The sequence below is a fragment of the Trichechus manatus genome, unplaced genomic scaffold, assembly GCF_000243295.1.
Source record: "Trichechus manatus latirostris isolate Lorelei unplaced genomic scaffold, TriManLat1.0 scaffold00113, whole genome shotgun sequence".
Classification (NCBI taxonomy): domain Eukaryota; kingdom Metazoa; phylum Chordata; class Mammalia; order Sirenia; family Trichechidae; genus Trichechus; species Trichechus manatus.
Genome location: NW_004444049.1, coordinates 7,828,740 through 7,840,717, shown reverse-complemented (window position 1 = coordinate 7,840,717; position 11,978 = coordinate 7,828,740). Strand labels below are relative to the sequence as shown.

Here is an 11,978-nt window from a genome sequence, read left to right as displayed (position 1 = left end):
TCTCTTCATTTGATGTTCTAGGGTTTCAGGATTGTTGATTCTCTGTTTGGCTTAGTTTTTCGGGTCTTTGTTGTGGAGGGACGGCGTGGTGTTTCTGCCTAGAGCGCCATCTTGCCGGAAGTCTCGTGTATGTTTTTAACAGTCCCTGAACTATTAGAAGATTGGGAAGATTCTGTAAATACAGGAAAAGAGAATGGTGCAAAGTAGAGGATGTAGTCAAAGTTCTCCAGTGTCATAATCCTGCACGTGCAGAGTTTCTAGAAAACTAAAGCTGGGTTGTTTTCCCAACAGTGGAAACTCCATGGTCTGGTCCCCTCCATATAACAGTGCCTTGTCTGTAAACTGCTCCACAGACATCTAGGTCGCCACCTTATGTGAGAGAAAGAGAATCAGGGGGACCTCTACCACCATATACACTCTCATGGTGAGGTGGCTTTATTGTCCATGTCAAACATCGGAATGATGTTTGCAAACTGTCCGAATCTGTGCACTGCAGGGTTTTTAAATAAGGTGCCTGTTTTTCCGTTGCTTTCAAATTTTCTTTCTTTTTTTAATGCCATAAAACATTTTAACGTGCCAAACCAAGTGGATTTTTTTAGCTGCCTCAACTCTGCCACCCTCTTGTGTTTGTTGGTTGCCATTTTTTTACAGCATTCTTTTTTTTTTTTTGGTCCATCTGACATGACTCTGTGGTTTATTTTGTAGTTGTAGGTTCTAAAAGTCAGATCAGCTTACTTGTAAATATATTTTCGCCCCAAATTGTTTTCCTATTCACCGCATTATTGTATCCAACAAATCTTTCCGTGGTGAGAACTGGTGAAAGTGATCATTCATGGTCTTAAGGAAGTTTTACTTCTATTGCAAAACCTGTTCCATAGGATCACAATTTTGATTTATAAATTCATATTTGGGATATTTCCATATTTTCCAATACCTGTTTTGACACATGATCTTAGTAATTTTCTCTCCAGGAGTTTGCCGACTCCTTTGTTGCAAATTTCACAGCAGTTATTTTGACACTGACTATCTGATATGGCCATTTCCCCTATAATGCAACAGTAGTTTAACATACAGAGTACAACTCTATAGAGCTGGTAACTTTTAGGAAGGTATTATTAGCAAAATGCATGTAGTAAATGCTTTTATGAAAACTATATTCATGCAATTTGATTTAGCATGCTCAGTTGTCATCTCCTTTTATCCATAATTTCTCTTTGCACAAAATACCTTAGAACCATATTTCCCTGTGAGTAATCTACTTTTCAAAAATGTGTATTCTGTTTTTTAACTTAATTAAACTTGAATGCCCTTTCAGTGGTGATGCAGTCACCGTTACTAAGAGACTTTATTCTTCATCTGTTACAGACCTCAAAGTTCGCCTTAGAATGTCTCATCTTTTATAGATTGTTGACAGGTGCTATTTCCTCACATAATTTTGAGGGCACTCAATCGTACCTTGAACTAAGAATTATTCTACCTTATACTTATCTTTATTCTTGCATGAAGTCAAGAGTTCCGTCTCAAATATATAGGTACCTCTTCTGAAAATCTTCCACTTCACCCAGGTCACAAATGGGATGGATGGAAAAACCTTTGAATAAGATGTGGAGTGGGGGAGAGTGAAAAATCACCCTGTATATAAACTTAAGCCTTTTGTACACACTGTAACTAGTGAAGGGTGAGTATAAAGTAGAAAATAAATAGAGCTAAAACATTTTGTTTTACAAATTGTTAACCTTCTGAAATATAATTTTGCTAACAATTGAGTGCTGTTACATTTAAAGAAAATTGCTGCCATTGTTTGGAAAATGAAATCTTGTGCCATAAATGCAGCTGAACAAAATATAATCTTTACTTCACAAATGAATGCTGTCACAGGAATGAATACAGTAGAAAATCACTTTTAACAAATGACATAATTTCATTCTAAAGTATGTGGTGAGATTAAATAGGGCCATCTGGAATTTTTCTTTTTCTTTGCCAGAAAGTTATGTATTCTGGGTAATTTTTAACGTATTTTTAAACATTAATAAAGCCACAAACTGACTTTTTCCATCAATCTCTTGTGGACTAAGATTTTTTTCCTCAGTAACCTATTTCTTTAAAGTATATGACTATGCTGTTTTTACACAAATAATGCACACCTTCTATGTTTCTTTGCCAACTGCGCCTTTGCCCCACAAGGGTTTTTTGTAAGTGCCATTCTGAACACTATTTGCATAAAAATACGGTACACAGCGAGAGGCTGGATTATTTTGGTATGGAAGACTGCTTCCACCTGAAAAACTGAAATACTATAACAAGCATTTGGGGCTTTATATTGTACATGGTGTTTGTTATGGATTAAATTCTGACTGTCCCCAAAAAATCTGTGTTGGAATCTTAACATGTGGATGACATTCTGTTTAGAAATTGAGTTTTCTTTGTTATGTTAATGAGACTATATCAGCGTTGAGTGTGTCCTAAACCTAATAACTTCTGAGTTATAAAATAAAAGGAGATTAAACAGGCACCCACAAACAGGGGAAGCCTAATGCCACGTGAGATCAGCTATAAACCAAGGAACCAAGGAACGAACACTGACAACGGAGGAATCAATATGGCCCAGACCATGATTTGCATGTTTAGCCTCCAGAACTGTGAGAAAATAAATTTCTGTGCCTTAAAGCCACCATTTGTGATAACTGAGAGAGTATTCTTAAAATAATGTGTAATCTTATTTTATGAATTCATGAACTATGTATTTGACATGTAAAATATGCAAGGTAATGATGTTAATACCCCACGCATCTGTGATTTTGTTGCACCGTGGGGGTTTGTGTGTTGCTGTGATGCTGGAAGCTATGCCACTGGTATTCAGATACCAGCAGGATCACCCATGGTGGACAGGTTTCAGCTGAGCTTCCAGACTAAGACAGACTAGGAAGAAGAAACTGACGGTCTACTTCTACAAAAAATTAGCCAGTGAAAACCTTATGAATAGCAGTGGAACATTGAGCCCCTTAGGTTAGAAAGCACTCAAAAGATGACTGGGGAAGAGCTGCTTCCTCAAAGTAAAGTTGACATTAATGACCTGGATGGAGTCAAGCTTTCGGGACCTTCATTTGCTGATGTGGCACTAGTCAAAATGAGAAGAAATAGCTACAAACATCCATTAATAATCGGAATGTGGAATGTATGAAGTATGAATCTAGGACAATTGGAAATAATCAAAAATGAAATGGAATGCGTAAACATCGATATCCTAGGCATTAGTGAGCTGAAATGGACTGGCACTGGCCATTTTGAATCAGACAATCATATGGTCTACTATGCTGGGAGTGACAACTTGAAAAGGAATGGTGTCCTGTTCATCATCTTAAAGAACATTTCAAGATCTATTCTGAAGTACAACGCTGTAAGTGATAGGATAATATCCATACGACTACAAGGAAGACCAGTTAATACAACTATTATTCAAATTTATGCACCAACCACTAAAGCCTAAGATAAAGAAATTGAAGGTTTTTACCAACTTCTGCAGTCTGAAGTTGATCAAACAGGCAATCAGGATGCATTGATAATTACTGGTGATTGGAATGCAAAAGCTGGAAATGAAGAAGAAGGATTGGTAGCTGGAAATTATGGCCTTGGTGATGGAAATGACTCGGGAGATTGCATGACAGAATTTTGCAAGACCAACAGCTTCTTCATTGCAAATGCCTTTTTTCAACAACGTAAACGGTGACTATACACATGGGCTTCACCAGGTGGAATACACAGGAATCAAATCAGCTATATCTGAGGAAAGAAACAATGGAAAACCTCAATATCATCAGTCAGAAAAAGGCCAGGGGCCGACTGTGGAACAGGCCATCAGTTTCTCATACGCAAATTCAAGTTGAAGCTGAAGAAAATTAGGACAAGTCCACACGAGCAAAAGTACATCCTTGCGTATATCCCATCTAAATTAAGAGACCATGTCAAGAATAGTTTTGATACATTGAACACAAATGACTGAAGAACAAATGAGTTGTGGAATGACATCATGCATGAAGAAAGTAACAGGTCATTAAAAAGACAGGAAAGAAAGAAGAGACCAAAATGGATGTCAGACGAAACTCTGAAAGTTGCTCTTGAATGTAGAGTAGCTAAAGCAAAAGGAAGAAATGATGAAGTAAAAGAGCTGAACAGAAGATTTCAAAGGTGACTCGAGAAGACAAAGCAAGGTATTAAATGTAATGTGCAAAGACCTGGAGATAGAAAACCAAAAGGGAAGAACACGCTCGGCATTGCTCAAGCTGAAAGAACTGAAGAAAAAATTCAAACTTCAAGTTGCAATACTGAAGGATTCTATGGGGAAAATACTAAATGATGCAGGAAGCATCAAAAGAAGGTGGAAGGAATACACAGAGTCACTGTACCAAAAAGAGAGTTGGTCGACATTCAGCCATTTCAGGAGGTAGCATATGATCAGTAACTGATGGTATTAAAGGAAGAAGTCCAAACTGCACTAAAACCATTGGTGAAAAACAAAGATCTAGAAGTTGACGGAATACAAACTGAAGCATTTCAACAAACGGATGCAGCGCTGGAAGTGCTTACTTGTCTATGCTAAGAAAATTGGAAGACAGCCACCTTACAACAGACTGGAAGAGATCCATATTTGTACCCATCCCAAAGAAAGGTGATCCAACAGAATGCAGAAATTATCGAATATCACTGATATCACACACAAGTAAAATTTTTGCTGAAGATCATTCAAAAGTGTTTGCAGCAGTCCCTCGACAGGGAACTGCCAGAAATTCAAGCCAGATTCAGAAGAGGATGTGGAACCAGGGAAATCGTTGCTGATGTCAGATGGATCCTGGCTGAAAGCAGAGAATACCAGAAAGATGTTTACCTGTGTGTTGTTGACTATGCAAAGGCATTCGACTGTGTGCATCATAACAAATTATGGATAACATCGCAAAGAATGGGAATTCCAGAACATTTAAGTGTGCTCATGAGGAACCTGTACTTAGACCAAGAGGCATTCATTTGAACAGAACAAGGGAATATGGCGTGGTTTAATGTCAGGAAAGATGTGCATCATATTTATTTCATCATACTTATTCAATGTGTGTGCTGAGCAAATAATCCAAGAAGCTGGACTATATGAAGAACAGGCATCAGGATTGCAGGGAGACTCATTAACAATCTGCAATATGCAGATGACACAATCTTGCTTGCTGAAAGGGAAGAAGACTTGAAGCACTTGCTGATGAAGATGAAAGACCAGAGCCTTCAGTATGGATTACACCTCAACATAAAGAAAACAAAAATCCTCACAATGGGACCAATAAGCAACAACATCATGATAAACGGAGAGAAGATTGAAGTTGTCAAGAATTTCATTTTACTTGGATCTACAATCAACATCCATGGACGCAGCAGTCAAGAAATCAGACAACTTACTGCATTGGGAAAATCTGCTGCAAATTAAATATTAATGTATAATTTTCTTGGTCAGAAACAATTGGACAAAGTAGTACCTTTGGGGTCAGGATTTACTTCAGTGTCACTTAGCAAACTATTGTATGCAATTTGCAAAATTCCCAAATCTTCTGTTTGTATAACTTAACAAAATACAGTTGTCATACTTTCAATTTCAGGAGGAGAAGATTTTCACTATGCTTTAAATTTCAGGAATAGGAATTTTTCACTATACTTGTGGAACTCAGTCTAGTAAAACTAAAGGAAAGAACTTTCAGTTTCCACTATGACTTGCAAAGAACTTCCAGGTCACCACTCCCATTACAACAATAAAAAAGTTGAACAAACTAAAAAGCAACTCTTCTTTGACCCATTAGGAAAATGGAGTCTCAAGGCAAGCCAAATCCCAATCCCCTTGCCACTGAGTTAATTCCAGCTTATGTGTTACAGAGTAGAACTACTCCATAGAGCTTTCTTGGCTGTAATCATTACAGAAGCAGATAGCCAGGCCTTCTTCCATGTTGCTGCTGGATGGGTTTGAACTGTCAGCCTTTAGATTAGTTGTTGAGCACAAACCATTTGTACTACCCAGGAACCTCCAGGGCAAACTATTGCCCCTAATACTGGAGAGACAGGACAATACAGAGAATCACAGCATACATAGAGCAAAAACCCAGGAGAAGAAGCCCTTTGCTGAAGCCAGTACTGGCAGGAACACATAAACTATAATTAAAGAAATACTGGAGGCTTCATGTGTACTGTTAAAAAATTCAAGGGTCTAACTCTCAGGGGGACCTCATACCTCCCTGAGTTTTACCTCCGGGAACCCATCCAGGTTCTTGCCGTTACCAAAGAAAAATTCCCTCTTGCTTCCAGCACTGGAAAGTGAAAAGTAACTGTAAAAACAGCATGCTGTTACCTCCTCTTCTGATTTCAAGGGAAGGAGAGAGAATCACCATCAGTATTAGCCCAAAGCTGACTCCTATGAGGTGGAGGTCAGACATACCTCCACTCTCCAACCTTTTTACCAATTCTGACACCAGATGTCCCTCCCACGGCACTCTACTTCTCTGCTGGGTTCAATGGTTAGTTGCAGTGTCCACACAGAACTCATAGACTACACTCACGATTATGGGGTTTATTAGGGAAGTGACAGGTTACAATTCAAGATCAGGATCAACTTGAGGATAACAGAAACAACTAAGGATACGGTTCTTGGATCAGGACATCTTTTTCTCAGCATGTGCACAGGCAGGCCTCTCTCTCGACCCTTGGCCCTTGGCTCTTGGCTCTGGCTCTCGGCCTGACTTCTGCCCTGCTCCAGCAAGTATTACAAAACTCTTTAGCTCCGCTAATAAGTGCCCAGAGGCACCCCAGTCCACCAGGAAGCCTTCTGCCTGAAAGTGCTCAGCTATCTTGCTCTGTGGGTCAGTAAGCCCAGCCTGCCAGTCCCATGCTGCTACCATCTCATGCCATCTTCAGTGATACAGCTCTCTCTATCTCCAGGATCTAGGAGGCTCTCAGGGCAGAGACCCTGGGTCCAAAGGGTGCATTCCACTCCCGGCTCTTCTTGATGGTAGTGAGGTCCCCTTCAATCTCTGGGATTGTCTTCTTTTAAGCCTAGCAGGATGGCAAAACTGACCAATCCCCTACAAGGTTCCATGCACCTATTTTGCCTTAGCAGGCTGTCCAATCCCCTTGGTGAGCCACAAACACCTTATTTGCATATCTCCACCCAATCATTCTGTGGGAGTTACAAGACCATGGCTAGAAGGGCCATATAATAGCAATTCACTGCACCATGGTAACCATTCTGAAGTACATCCAGAGCCAGAGCCTTCTGTTCTTCCTTCTGATATCTGTAACAAAGGCCAACTATCAAGGTAAACTACTAAATCCTTATCTGACCTGGGGCAGGGCAATAGCCAATCCCACGCCCTTCTTATAAACAAAAGGAAAGTAAGAAGAAAGGATGACAGAGGATAGATTTAATCATAAAGTTGTAGAATGCTTTGCCTCCCCAATAATTTACTCCCATGTTAACAGAGCTTCAAGATAATAATAGGGGATAACAACTGAGAGAGCTCCAAGACACAGACTCCATTTAAGTAGGATTTTCTAGGGAAACCCAAAGATAGCCAGAAGGACAAAAACAAAGAAACTAGGGGAAATTTAAGTCTCTGGCTCCTACAGCTCCAGGAAACATTAAATGCAGCTTAAGTCCCAGCCAGATAAACATAAAACCTCACAATAAAGGCCTATTTACCTAACAACAACAACAAAAAAATCCAGTTGCCATCTAGTTGATTATGGCTCATAGCGACCCTTTAGAACAGAGTAGAACTTCCCACAGGGTTTCCAAGGAGCAGCTGGTGGATTTGAACTGCTGACCTTTTGGTTATCAGCGGAGTTCTTAACCACTGCACCATCAGGACTCCCATTACCTGGCATATTATACCTTATTTGTGGTTACCGGCATTTGGGCGGATGGAATCAGGATAGCAAGTTATTGAGAATAGTGTTTCTTTTGGGGCTTATTAAAATGTTCTAAAATTACATAATTATGGTTGCAACAAATTTTCCCAGATTTGGACTTAGCAGACAAAGACTTCAAATTAGCTATTTTAAATATATTCAAAGAACATGTGTGGTGTGATGCATCACTTTTATATGACCTTTCTTGTCATGGTCTTGTAACACCTACCAAATGACTGGGTGTGACTCTGCAAATAAGGTGCTAATGGCCCACCAAGGGGACTGGAAAGCTTGCTAATAATGCACATAAGGTGCATGGCAGCCTTGTGGGGATGGGGCCATACAAATAAGGTGTATGGAACCCTAATGAGGGAATTGGTTGGTTTCACCAACCGGAAAGAGGGGACCTCACTATAACCAAGAAGAGACAGGAGCAGAGCATGTCCCTCAGACCCAGGGTCCCTGTGCTGAGAACCTCCTAGACTCTGGTGACAGAACTGTAACACTGGAGACGGCACAAGATGGCAAGAAGCAGTGGCAGAGAAACGGCAGCAGCAAAACCAGGAGACTGGCTCAAGATGGCATGGTGGACTTCCCAGCCCATGAAGCAAGGTGGTTACAGTGGGTGTGCTAACCTATGGAGTAAGAGAGCTGAATGCCTTCAGTCAGGAGGGTTCCTAATGGAGTGGGGTGCCTCTGGGCACTTGTCAGCAGAGCTAGACTTGCCAACCTACAGAGCGAGAGAGCTGAGCGCCTTTGGGCAGGAGGCTTCCTGGTTGAGTGGGCTGCCCCCGGGCACTTATTGGCAGAGGTAAAAAGCTTTGTAACACTTGCCAGAGCAGGGCAGAGGCCGGACCCAAGGGCCTAGGGGCCCAGGGGCCAAGGAAGAGGCCTTCCTGCAAGCATGGCTGAAAAGCTGTCCAGACCGAAGAACTATATCCTGAGTTGTCCCTGATCCTAAATTGTAACCTGTTACTTCCCTAATAAACCCCATAACTGTGAGTATGGTCTGTGAGTTCTGTGTGGCCATTGCAACAAATTATCAAACAAAGCAGAGGAGCAGAGAGTGCCATGGGAGGGATGGCTGGTGTCAGAATTGATAAAAAGGTTGGAGAGAGGAGGTATATCTGACCTCCACCTCATAGGAATCAGCTTTGGGCTGATGCTGATGGTGATTCTCTCTCCTGCTCATGAAGTTAGAGGAGGTCAGACGACCTTGATGCCATTCTTACAGTTGGCTTCAGAAGTGAGACTGCAATGGTTCCAGTCTCATAGAAGCGTAGGGTTTTATAAGAGAATGAAAGAAGGACGAGGGAAGTGAAACTCAATTCTTAGATGGTTACTTTGGTTGTGGTTACCTGTAATGGCTAAACGGAAAGTAAGAGATGTTATGCTGCAGCTGAGGGAAGAAAACATGCATCTGCAGTATATTGCAGCAAAAGCCAGGCCAGATAAGCCATATGATTGATGGGGGGAAGGGTCATCTGGTTGCACCCAGCCAGAGGCCTCAGGCCATATACATATGAATCAGAAAATAGTCAAGGAGTGGAGAAGATGAAACTGAACTGTTTTAAAAGGGTTTTTGTGTTTATCTGAATGTACTATGGATATTGAATATTTCTCCTCCCTAGTGTTGTAATCAGACCTAAATGTAGAATGAAATGAAAGTTGGGTATTATAGATAACAGAGAGTGTATAACTCTGCCTTCAGCCAATACTTGATTGGGTATGCTAAAAGGACAACTAAGATTTGCCAGAAAGAAACACAGGCTGTTGGTTTGAATGCAGTAGCCCTGTGTTTAGAGTATTTGAGGCTTAGGTGAAAAACCTGAGCCCCACCCAGAGCCTTCAAAGTCAGGAAATTTGCATTTGAGAAGACATGCAAACCTACCCAGAACTTCTGAGAGAGCAGGAAATTTGCATTTGAAGGAGGGACCTGCAGGGAAAAAAAATGACTGTTTTGCTTTTTGGATTTTGAGCAAATGGTTTACCTTTGATTGCACTGAGGCAGGAAAAGTCAGTGCCTATCAGAAGATCCCCTTTCCAGGACTGGAAGTTAAAGGGAGCCAGTGAGTAGACAGCCTGGTATGCTTGCTTGAGGTGACAACCTAGGGCCATGAAATGAGTGGAAGTGTGGGAGGTGCAGCAATGAAGAGATGGGCTGAGTTTGGACATGTTCCATTGGCAGATGTTGACCTAGCCCAGGGAGGCTAGGGATGAGAAAGAGAGGGAAAGCGAAGGGGCTGACTGGTCTGAAGTGCAGAGAGGTGTGTGGACTCCCGAGCCTAGGGATGGTACTCATTGACCTAGCCCATAGGGGCTAGGAATGAGCTGACCAGAATCAATCAAATGAAGACAGAGATCTTTGACACCATGAGCTGGTGTAAATTGCTGCAATTCGATGGCTTGCTGTAGACTGGAATTCGCTTATGGATGCAGATGCTTAAAGTTCCAACTGGAACAGAAGATTCTTCAGACCAAGGAACATGCTTGTCTCCTCAGAGTACTGATTTGATAGGGATGAGCAATTTAAACATTGGCTATCTAATAAGGGGGAAGAGGAAGGCATGAAGTGGCTAGCTTACACACTTTGTGGGTGTGCTTACGCTCAAAATGAGGGGGCAAGGGAGAATCCCCACTGTATAGTTTCCTCTTTTCCTGATGGATCTGGGGAAGAGAGGTGGGGGAAGATGCTGATAGGATTATATGATTCAGTTGTGAGGGTTGATTATAAAAACTGTAATTGTAAAAGCTGTAAGTGTGAAAGAGTGGACTACGGGGGAGGCACTGCTGAACTGGAGTACAGTGGCCAAATCTAAAGTTCCTTAAAGTTTCTTCTATATTGATAACTTGTGAGGCTCAGAGCAAGGGAATAATCCTCTCTCAGTTAAATTTTATCGGACACCAAAAAGGGTGAAGCTGAGATGACTTTTGGAGAACCTGACTAGATCAGATGGATACCTGCAGCAGACCTGAATGGCTGGTACCTGAGTCACCTCACCCTGAGGACTCTTTCCCCTACTGAAGGAATAATTGTTAATGACTGAGAAAGAGCTGTAACACCAGAGATGGTGCAAGATGGAGAGAAATGGCAGCAGAGAAATGGTGGCAGCAGAACCAGGAAACCAGAGTGAGATGGTGCAGTGGGCTTCCTGGCCCAGGGACCAAGGAGGTTACAGTGCGTGTGTCGACCCATGAAGCAAGAGAGCTGAGCGCCTTTGGGCAGGAGGCTTACTGGTGGAGTAGGGTGCTCCCAGGCACTTATTGGCAGAGCTAAAGAGCTATGTAACATTTGCCAGAGCAGGGCAGCAGCTGGGCCCAGAGGCCTAGGGGCCGAGGGAGGGGCCTGCCTCTGGGTATGGCTGAAAAGCTGTCCAGACTGAAGAACTGCATCCTCAGTCATTCTTGATCCTAAATTGTAACCTGTTACTTCCCTAATAAACCCCACAACTGTGAATATGGTCTGTGAGTTTATAAAGACAATGTTCTACATTCTACCTTGGTGAGTAGTCTGGGGTCGTAAAAGCCCATGAGCAGGCATCTAAGATACTCCACTGGTCTCACCACTTCGGGAGTGAGGGAGAATGAAGAGAACAGGACACAAGAAAAAGATTAGTCCAAAGGACTAATGGACCACAGCTACCAAGGCCTCCACCAGACTGAGTCCAGTACAGCTGGATGGTGACCGGCTACCACCACTGACTGCTCTGACAGGGATCACAACAGAGGGTTCTGGATAGAGCTGGAGAAGGATGTAGCAGAAAATTCTAACACACACAAAAAAAGACCAGATTTACTGGCCTGACAGAGACTGGAGAAACCCCGAGAGTATGACCCCCAGACACCCTTTTAGCTCAGTGGTGAAGTCACTCCCGAGGTTCTCCGTTCAGCCAGGGATTGGACAATCCCGTAAAACAAAAAGGGTCTAATGAGGCACAGCAGTCCAGGGACAAGGACTAGAAGGCAGGAGGGGACAGGAAAGCTGGTGATAGGGAACCCAAGGTTGAGTAAGGACAGTGTCAACATGTCGTGGGATTTTTAACCATTGT

At 42.2% G+C, this 11,978-nt stretch overlaps 1 pseudogene; it reads left to right on the top strand.

Moving 5' to 3' along the window:
- The window catches only part of LOC101346515 (diphosphoinositol polyphosphate phosphohydrolase 2 pseudogene), a 3,907-nt pseudogene extending 3,479 nt beyond the window's left edge, over positions 1-428 (top strand).
- The last annotated feature ends 11,550 nt before the right edge of the window (positions 429-11,978 follow it).